The sequence below is a fragment of the Alligator sinensis genome, unplaced genomic scaffold, assembly GCF_000455745.1.
Source record: "Alligator sinensis unplaced genomic scaffold, ASM45574v1 scaffold1046_1, whole genome shotgun sequence".
NCBI lineage: Eukaryota > Metazoa > Chordata > Crocodylia > Alligatoridae > Alligator > Alligator sinensis.
This window is the reverse complement of record NW_005842174.1, coordinates 1,414,308-1,425,160: the sequence shown is the minus strand read 5'-3', so window position 1 is coordinate 1,425,160 and position 10,853 is coordinate 1,414,308. Positions and strand designations below refer to the sequence as shown.

The 10,853-nt window shown below is 44.1% G+C and overlaps 1 protein-coding gene across 7 annotated transcripts in view; it reads right to left on the bottom strand.

Annotated features, from left to right (window-relative positions):
• OSBPL2 (oxysterol binding protein like 2) overlaps nt 1-10,853 on the bottom strand; it is a 60,459-nt gene that overhangs the window by 40,007 nt on the left and 9,599 nt on the right. For 3 of the 7 annotated variants that reach the window (XM_025206832.1, XM_025206833.1, XM_025206835.1), the window contains exon 3: nt 1,143-1,173. The exons of the other annotated variants lie outside the window; for them this stretch is intronic. The gene's annotated coding sequence lies outside the window, so the exon portion shown is untranslated. The remainder of the gene's footprint in view (nt 1-1,142; nt 1,174-10,853) is intronic. 7 annotated transcript variants of the gene reach the window in all.

Genomic DNA, 10,853 nt, shown 5'->3' with positions numbered 1-10,853 from the left:
GCCAGTGCCTTCAGCACCCTCGGATGGAGCTCATCCGGGCCTGCCGACTTAAAGGCATCCAGTTCTTCCAAGAGACTGTGCACCATCTCAGGGTCTACGCATGGTAGTCTGGCGCCTTGGTGCTGCCTCTCTACAACCCCAGTGAGAGACTTGTCGTGCCCCTCACTTAGGAACACTGAGGCAAAGAACTCGTTGAGGAGTTCAGCCTTGTCCCCCCTGTCCGTCACCAATTGTTTCTGCTTGTTTAGCAGGGGTCCTATTCCTCCCTGGGCCTTCCTTTTACTCCCTATATATCTAAAAAACAATTTCTTGTTGTCCTTTACTTGGGATGCCATCCTCAGCTCCATGGTAGCTTTGGCCCGTCTAACTGTCTCCCTACAAGCGCGAGCAAAGGAGGTATATTCATCTTTGGTGATCTCTCCCTGTTTCCACTTTTTATGTGCTCCCCTTTTGGCCCTTAGGCTGCCCTGGATTTCTCTGGTCAGCCAAGGAAGCCTCCTGGCCCCTTTCCCTCTTTTTCCTCGCATCAGGATCGTCTCGCCTCGTATGGGGCCTTTTTTGTAAGATCAGTCTCTTTTAACAAGACAAAGACCTCTGCTGTCAGCACGTCATTAAATTAAGTAAAAAGAATCTATTTTTCTTCCACCAGAACAGATACAAGACCTGGATGTGCAAAGTCTTCCAAGAGTATTTGTCGGCTACAAACAGACTCAGGTCTATTTGCCAGCAGCCCAATGCATCTGTGAACAGAACCCAATAGCATTTATTTTTTATGCAAACCCCAAGACAAAAGTTTCAATTTTTTTTTTTCTTTTTACTAGGGATATTTTTGCCCTCCCCTCTCTACTGCCAGTTTGGATGCTGGCTGCAGAGGCAAGATGGAGTCTAGTGTTTAGAGCCAACAGGCAATTTGGAGAGTGACATCATTCAGTTTAAGTCTCAATGTTAAAAAAAAAACTGTAAAGAGTCAAAGGTTATGCATCTCTCTGTCTCATGAGCAGCGGCAAAAACTGAAAATACGGAATCAGTTTTATTTTACTGTGCAAGTAATAAGCTCCGATTAACAAACAGCGTTTCTAATGAAAAAGAATTTACTTTAAGAAGTAATTCATTAACAGTCCAGGAATTTCGCAGTATCTCACCTTTTAAGCTTGGGAAAAAACTGGTGTTTATCTGGAACAAAAAGTTAGAGAGATTAACACTGCATTTCATACTATACCTCCCTGTACAGCAAGCTCTTCTACCATGCAAGCAAAGACAAAGGACAGAAGGAAATGCAAAAAAAATGTAGTGGCAGCTGGTCAATTGAGGGGAGCCTTTTTATTTCAGGTCACTCAAATTAATCCAATACAGAGCACTGGCTGAGGTTGTGGCCACTGAAGTGATTTGCAGTCAGTTAATACGTTGAGATATACACAACTATCTGCCAAGAACCGGGACAAGGTCACAATCACTGCTGAGAACCAGGCCATGTTCACAATCATTATAGTATCATAGTAGCTAGGGCCAGGAGGGACCTGAACAGATCATCTAACCTGACCCCCTGCCACATTGTTGATGTCCTTGCAGATAACCAAGCACAGAATGGAAAAAAGTGAATTACACTTTCCAGAGGAAACCATTGATCCAGACAGTGCTGAGATGCACTAACAACTTATGTTCTTCCTGTTCTATGGACCTCAGCTTACCGCTGTCCAGCTTCTCTCTCCTTTGAAGTAACAAGACACTGACAGCTCTTGGTTTTGTTTCTCTCTGACTTTCTCTCATCCCCAAAATGAAAGGATATTCCCAATTGTTCTGCCCAGGCTTCCTTAACAATTTTCTGCAGGATCTTTTAATTTTGTATTTAATCTCAGTTGGCCAAGCCCAAAGGAGATCAAGTAACTTGCCTTGCATAAGGTGGAGTTTTAATGACAAAGACAGCTATTAGAAATTTGGTTCTTTTCAGCAACCAACTCTTGTCTTCTTTGTAATGCCATAATTAAGCAATCAAAAAGTATGGTCAGGGACTGATAAACAAGCAAGCTTCTGGGATCCAGTCTGATAATCAGCAGATGAACTAGGGGCCAGATTGGAAGAAAGACAGTTCGAGTAAATTTTGAAATAGTAGACAGTAAAGCAAGACACAAAACAAGGCTATCCTGGCATCAGTAACTGGATAGGTATGATATCCTCAAAAACAAGAGAGGTGACTCTCCAGACCAAAAACAGCAAGCCTCTGATTCTAATACAATGGAGCCCAATGTCTCTGGCACTTGTTTGAATATAAAGCAGGAATAATCCCCACTGAAAAAAACAGAGGAATCAGATCCTGTAATAGTGTAAAAAGGTGAATGGCAAGATGCTAATTTTTTTTTTATTATTACTATTTTTTAATAAGAGAGAGAGAAAATAGTTAAGAGCCAAAATAGCTAAAACCACCCTGGCCTTTACCGGGGTTACAAATTCTTTCAGAAGGTGTTGCTGCCCTCTCAGTTACCTGCCAAAGACAAACCCATGGGCTGTTTCCCATGCAGCAGCTGATGACATCACAAACATTCGCATAGGACTGGAATGTGCTTCCTGTTATATTATAAAGATCAGATTATCTGGTTCAAGGCTAAATGGTCCAAAAGTAAAAACCATTCAGAGCCAAAGCTGGAGCTAAGCACCTTGTGACTAGTTAGCATGGGGAACCTGCATGCTTTAGGAAGAAGTTAAGAGCAGGATTTCCCCTAGCAGCATACACCAATATTTCCTCAAGCCTGGGTTCTTCAGGGTCCCAGTTTATTGCTGCTGTCCATTCCCAGCAAACGTATTTGAGACAATATATGTATCAAGTACTTGGGGAGCCTTCCAAATGAAAAAGGTGCTGTATAAATATTGGATGTTCCAACAATCAATATGTGAGAGAGGACCTTGGCCTTTCAGTGCCTTTCTGAATGAAGCTTAAACTCTTATCATTGCTTCTAAATAGTCTGTGATTTAGTTCCTCTAAGTTCCTATTCTTTCTCATTACTTTGAGACAGGCTAGTGGCTCAGAACATGTGAACATTATCAGATTTCCCAAAGCTGTGAGGTAGTAATTGAGCCTTTTTTATCACTTCTTTTTAAAGTCCATTCTTTCACTTTGCAGAGATAACAAGAATTTCAGTGCATGAGAACAAATATAGTTATCAGCATTTGCCTTTCATTGATCAAAAACTTGGGATTAGGTTTGCTTCTGATGAGAAAGGACATGGCAAAAACTTTCTTCAAACTTTGCAAAGGCAAAAGATAAAACATCCTGTTTGCTTCACATGACAGCTGTAGCGCTTCTAGTTTCCACTTTCAATGGCACTGCTATACACGTGTGACTGAAGTTAACACAATTCTCTGCAGTACAGGTCTGTAAATTGAGGGTTATAAATTGTGGAGATGCCACTACAGGAAGACGACGAGTTTAGAATCAAATTCAAGAACAACCTTCACAAAGCAAAGTCCAGCCTTACAGTACACCTAACTGTACAGAGTATATTTGAACAATGTTATTGTACTCTTGATACATAGCAAAGACCTATAGACAGATTAAGATCCAAACACTTTTCAGTAGCTGCCCACTGGCGATGTTCTAGACTGCCAACTGACTGAATCTGGCCCATGGGTGGACACTCGTCAGTTGACCGTATCTGGCCCATGGCACTCCACATTAGGCTGAAGTCCACCGGCTCTGCACTTCCACCCGTGCCCACTGGCCCCGACTCCAGCCAATGCACACAGCTTCCTGGCCAGGCTGCTCCTGGTGTGGCTGCAGCTGCCCAGATACTGCTCAGCTCCTCCCTGCCTCCAGCAGATCCTCCTCCTCCTCCTGCCCCTGCTGCACTGCTCCCAGTCGGAGGGAAGCTGCAGGCAGACATCCTACCCCAGTGCGCAGGGCTCCAGCTCTAGCTCCCAGCTGCCTTCTACCCACTCTGCCCAACCAGCCGTGATGAGCAGCCACCTATGGGCAACCAAGTGGGTGGAAGTGGCTATGTTCTGGAGTTGGAGCCCTGCGCACCAGGGCAGGAGCCGCTCAGCTGAAGCCGCACCAGGAGCAGCCACACCAGAAAGCTGTGTCCACTGGCTGGGGCTGGGGCCAGGGAGCAAGACGAGCTCAGCCCCATGTGGCATGCCATGGGGGCAGCCATGGGCCAGACTGCACCTGCACCTGAACTACTCGGGTAAGCTCTGCTGCACAGGCTGCCCCCCTGCCCACCCTCCCGGGCCAGCTCCCAGGACCTAGCACACAGACAGCCTCCCCCCACACACATGCACATCCCCCACCCCCCTTCCCAGACACACATAGTATACAAAAGCAAGACTTTATTTTGAGCTTTTATGTAATCACCTCTATATACACTATTCAACATAACAAAAATCAAGACAAAAATATTTTTTGAAATAAAATTAAAATGTGGTACAGCAGATTATTTTAATCCACAATTTGCTAAAATGATATCTTCTGAAAGATTGTGTGCGTGTGCAGCCCTTAGCACTCACCGAAACTCATTAAGTGGCCCTCCAGCGGAAATAACTGACCACCCCTGGGTTAAATCCACGGCTACATACGGATGATCAGTCACAGCAGGGGACAAGGCTGATGTGTAATCTTTGTTTAATGTGACCAAGAGAGACCCACATTTTTTTTTGTTCATTTGTTCTTGTGGGGGGGAAGGGGAAAAGGAGCTCTGCCATGAAGACCATATTATTCCATGCTATACCATTTTTGTTTAATGTGTAGACTGGACTGCAGTGCAGAATGAACTGGCCCATTACAGAGAGATGATGTGAATGCTTGTCCACTGGACTTTTAAGATTAGACCAAGGCTTTGGTCTATACATTTCCAACCCTGTCTATATATCTAGGCCTTAGCATTTAAGTATTTAACACTCTCTAAGGATTTGTTCTTCCCCCTTATGGCACTGACACACTTGTGGTCCAAATAGATATACTCATTAGCGACATCTGTTTACAAAGGGAGAAAGTTGCTGGCAAGACTTTCTGATAAGACACCTTGGAGTTCACTCCCTTTTGACCCCAAATGCCCAGGCTCATTGACCTTTGGGTCATGCCGCCAATAAACTGCAAAGCTCATCTATCGTCTCAAGCATTTAAAAAGGGAACACGGCTAAAGACTAGTACCATCAGGAGCACAGGGTATGTTAATTTTAGTTGGTTACTGGTTGTTGAGGTTTCTATGCCAGTATAACAAGCTCCTGAATTTATCTTTGTTTCTGTAGGAGACTGAGTGCACCGTAGTACAGACACCATTGTTAAGGCTCTTTATCAAGTTGAAAGAAAACAAAAGATAAAGAAAGTTTAAAGAACCTCTCCCATCAGTCCCACCTTAAAATTTAGCTTCTAAAATATTTGATGAAATTGTACAAACCTCTTAAATCTCTGATCTGAAAAACATCAAAATTACACATAGAACAATTCTGCACTTTCAAATTACATTTAGTGGGAGCACAAAGCAATTAAACAAGAGTACAAAATATAACGTAAATTAAATAAGTTTATGAAGACAGAAGTAGAGAGAACCAGTGTTGCTTCTCATTTCACTCTAGTAAGTTTAGCAAGCACATGTGACTGCTGCTACCTTGGTTTTGTGATTTTGCCAAACAAAGCAGAGCATAGCCTGGACTCCACCTGCAATTGCCAAGAGGATACAAGATTTTATGGGACCAGCTAAATCAAAGAACTGCCATTTTGACTCCTATTAAATACAATTCACATTTTATGCCCAGATCCTGCTCAGCTCCTCCCTGCCTCCAGCAGATCCTCCTCCTCCTCCTGCCCCTGCTGCACTGCTCCCAGTCGGAGGGAAGCTGCAGGCAGACATCCTACCCCAGTGCGCAGGGCTCCAGCTCTAGCTCCCAGCTGCCTTCTACCCACTCTGCCCAACCAGCCGTGATGAGCAGCCACCTATGGGCAACCAAGTGGGTGGAAGTGGCTACAGGCTGGGGGTGGGGGCCTGCTCCTCCTCCTCCTGCCCCTGCTGCACTGCTCCCAGTCGGAGGGAAGCTGCAGGCAGACATCCTACCCCAGTGCGCAGGGCTCCAGCTCTAGCTCCCAGCTGCCTTCTACCCACTCTGCCCAACCAGCCGTGATGAGCAGCCACCTGCACCTGAACTACTCGGGTAAGCTCTGCTGCACAGGCTGCCCCCCTGCCCACCCTCCCGGGCCAGCTCCCAGGACCTAGCACACAGACAGCCTCCCCCCACACACATGCACATCCCCCACCCCCCTTCCCAGACACACATAGTATACAAAAGCAAGACTTTATTTTGAGCTTTTATGTAATCACCTCTATATACACTATTCAACATAACAAAAATCAAGACAAAAATATTTTTTGAAATAAAATTAAAATGTGGTACAGCAGATTATTTTAATCCACAATTTGCTAAAATGATATCTTCTGAAAGATTGTGTGCGTGTGCAGCCCTTAGCACTCACCGAAACTCATTAAGTGGCCCTCCAGCGGAAATAACTGACCACCCCTGGGTTAAATCCACGGCTACATACGGATGATCAGTCACAGCAGGGGACAAGGCTGATGTGTAATCTTTGTTTAATGTGACCAAGAGAGACCCACATTTTTTTTTGTTCATTTGTTCTTGTGGGGGGGAAGGGGAAAAGGAGCTCTGCCATGAAGACCATATTATTCCATGCTATACCATTTTTGTTTAATGTGTAGACTGGACTGCAGTGCAGAATGAACTGGCCCATTACAGAGAGATGATGTGAATGCTTGTCCACTGGACTTTTAAGATTAGACCAAGGCTTTGGTCTATACATTTCCAACCCTGTCTATATATCTAGGCCTTAGCATTTAAGTATTTAACACTCTCTAAGGATTTGTTCTTCCCCCTTATGGCACTGACACACTTGTGGTCCAAATAGATATACTCATTAGCGACATCTGTTTACAAAGGGAGAAAGTTGCTGGCAAGACTTTCTGATAAGACACCTTGGAGTTCACTCCCTTTTGACCCCAAATGCCCAGGCTCATTGACCTTTGGGTCATGCCGCCAATAAACTGCAAAGCTCATCTATCGTCTCAAGCATTTAAAAAGGGAACACGGCTAAAGACTAGTACCATCAGGAGCACAGGGTATGTTAATTTTAGTTGGTTACTGGTTGTTGAGGTTTCTATGCCAGTATAACAAGCTCCTGAATTTATCTTTGTTTCTGTAGGAGACTGAGTGCACCGTAGTACAGACACCATTGTTAAGGCTCTTTATCAAGTTGAAAGAAAACAAAAGATAAAGAAAGTTTAAAGAACCTCTCCCATCAGTCCCACCTTAAAATTTAGCTTCTAAAATATTTGATGAAATTGTACAAACCTCTTAAATCTCTGATCTGAAAAACATCAAAATTACACATAGAACAATTCTGCACTTTCAAATTACATTTAGTGGGAGCACAAAGCAATTAAACAAGAGTACAAAATATAACGTAAATTAAATAAGTTTATGAAGACAGAAGTAGAGAGAACCAGTGTTGCTTCTCATTTCACTCTAGTAAGTTTAGCAAGCACATGTGACTGCTGCTACCTTGGTTTTGTGATTTTGCCAAACAAAGCAGAGCATAGCCTGGACTCCACCTGCAATTGCCAAGAGGATACAAGATTTTATGGGACCAGCTAAATCAAAGAACTGCCATTTTGACTCCTATTAAATACAATTCACATTTTACTAGTGCTGTAAAACCAACTACATGTAAGTTAAATAAGGCATCATGAATATCAAGCTCTCAAGAATACAGTTTAGAAACATAAATCCAATCTTGGGGAAAAAATTCTAAACTGATGTCAACTAAGTAACTCAAGAAACCAAGCACTTACAAGACTGAAAACAAGTTCCCAAAACTAATCATTTCTACCCAAACTCCACTCCACTTATAAATGGGTGTTTAGCTACGTGTCTCTAATTTACTAAAGCACATTATACAATTAACCCTCATACAACTCTACCAATTTATCAGAGCAAATCCATCCATTTTAGCATAGCACTGCTAACAGTGGACATTTCTTTTGGCAAAGCACTCTGAAGCCATTAGACAATGTGTAGCATTGTTTGCACGGGGATGGAGTTGTCAAATAATTTGTTGTAGTAAGCATTGCATTAAAGCACCAAGAGATATGCAAGCCAAAAGAGACGTGCAGAAATTTACTCAACATAAATGACAGTTAGGTTAATTTTTTTTTTAATTCCCCTTAAAGGCAAAGTAATAGGCCCACTCTCCCCCCATGACCAGAATGGCTTTACAACCAGAAGGAAAGCCCCTGAAAGGTTTGCTCTTAAATGGAAAGTACTCAAATTATATCCAAATGTCTTGCATCACTCCTGGAACAGTGGGAGAGTCCCAGCTTAATGTTTAATTTCTTTATCCCTAAGAAACAACGTGTTCAGCCTCAGCAAGAGGAGGCTGAGGTGGGGACCTGGTGGCTGCCTACAAACTCATCAGGGGAGATCAACAGCAAATAGGCAGAGCCCTTTTCTCCCCAGCACCACCTCGGATGACCAGGAGCAATGGTAATAAGGTGATGGAGAATAGGTTTAGGTTAGAGATCAGAAGGCAACTTTTTACAGTTAGGGTGGCCAAAATCTGGAACCAACTTCCCAGGAAAGTGGTCCTCGCCCCTACCTTGGGCAAATTCAAGAGGAGGTTGGACGATCACCTGTCTGGGGTCTTGCGAACCCAGCATTCATTCCTGCCTGTGGCAGGGGGTCAGGCTAGATGATCTGCTCAGGTCCCTCCTGACCCTAGCTACTATGAAACTACTACTATTGGGTTAATAAAAAAAATTCAGTTAAAATTAGATGCAACAAAAAATCCGTAATAAGCAGGTCACTGAGCTCTAGCAGTAGACAGGCATTAGCCAGTCAGTCTGTATACACTCTATTGTGCATTAGGACACATATACACAAGCTTGCTATCACAAGAAAAAAAAAAAGGAGGGCAGGTGTCTGCTGCACATCAGCAGCTCCACAGCAACTCTTTTACCCCGTGGCAGATGAAAGCTAACCTGTGGTAATTTAGGCCTGAGTAAGAGGTGGCTTTCTGTGATAAACTAAAGACTTCTGAATTGTTAGCACGAATACCCATCAGACTGTAGTGCTTCTTCATGTTTTCAGATCCAGGTGTCAGCAATGCAGAGATGTCTTCATCTTGGAACTATTTTTCCTCAAGCTTCCTCTTCAGACCAAGGATTGTGAGGTGTGTAAGACTGTACTTTCTGCTACTCTAAATTGCTCCCCTGTCATTAGGGAAAGCAGGCAGAGCACATCCATGGTTAGGACTCCATGGGTTCCAGGGTCACCATACAGGAACGTGGTCCTTGTTGAACCAAAGCACTAAAAAAGAAGCTTTCAGGGAATAAGTAGATCTCTCACCGCATGCTGCAAGTCAGATGAGAAATGTGACTTCCAGCTCTTTGAAGTGCGGGGCTGCTAAATCAGGGCTGCTGGATTGTAACAGCAGCAGTTGGTGCCACAGAGGTTAGTCCCAGTGAAATGCTAGATGTACTTAAAGGATGTTAATCCCAACTGGAAGTCAAGAAGCTCAAGCTCCTTCAGAGCATGGAGGTCCTTCGGTGCTTCCCTGGTATCTTCCACGTGCCAAAGTAGACAAGGCTGTGAACCATAGAGCTAATCTGAAGCCTACAAAAGATAGCTTGGTATCACACTTGGTATCACTATTATGAGCAGTGAAAGAGAAGAGGTCACAGCTAGTACCAAGACACTGAGCACTACACAACATCTTCACTTGCTGACTCATATCAGTCAAGAATGTGCTAAATGATGCAAAACCCTCCATTTGGTGCCCAATTCAGGTCATGGAGTCTCCTTGAACAGGGAGCAAAAGAAGCAATTACATTTTTTGCTTCAGCAGAGAGGAATCCACTTTTGAACTTCAAGGAGGAGTAAGACTCTTTTCTTTAGGGGCCTTAACATGGATGGTGAGAGCCTTTATCTCTGGAGCCAACTGAAGCTGAGCTCAGGGGAATTTCTGTACATTTCTGAATGTGGGTATCCAAGAAAGTATTAAATGACGTTTAAGTGCATAAGTAGCAGGGAAACCATAGGAACAACATTTTAATTTTTTAAGTGGTAGTAGCAGTATACCAGAAGTACTCACGCAGGAACAATCCTGCATGACTGTGCAACTCCTATGAAGAGAAGCTACCGGCAAAAACTAAAATTATTTGTTTTCAAACATGGCTCTCATTTTGTTTCATAGACATTAGGGCTGGAAGGGACCACGGAAGATCATCGAGTCCAGCCCCCTGCCCAAAGGGCAGGAAGTCAGCTGGGGTCATAGGATCCCAGCAAGATAAGCATCCAGTTTGCTCTTGAAGGTGTTCAATGTAGGCGCTTGAACCACCTCCGGCAGCAGGCTGTTCCAGACCTCGGGGGCTCGGACAGTAAAGAAATTCTTCCTTATGTCCAGCCTGAAACGGTCTTGAAGTAGTTTATGACCATTCGACCTAGTCGTCATCCCTTGGGGCGCTCTGGTGAACAGACGTTCCCCCAGATGCTGGTGGTCACCCCTGATAAACTTGTAGGTGGCCATCAGATCCCCCCTGAGCCTGCGCTTTTCCAGGCTAAAGAGCCCCAGGGCTCTCAGCCTGTCATCGTAGGGTCTGCTTCCCTGACCTCTAATCATGCGCATGGCTCTTCTCTGGACTCTCTGAAGCTTCTCCACATCCTTTTTGAATTGTGGAGCCCAAAACTGGACGCAGTACTCTAGCTGCGGCCTCACTAAGGCCGAGTACAAGGGGAGAATGATGTCCCGGGATTTGCTTGAGAAGCATCTATGGATGCAAGCCAGCGTTTTGGTCGCTTTA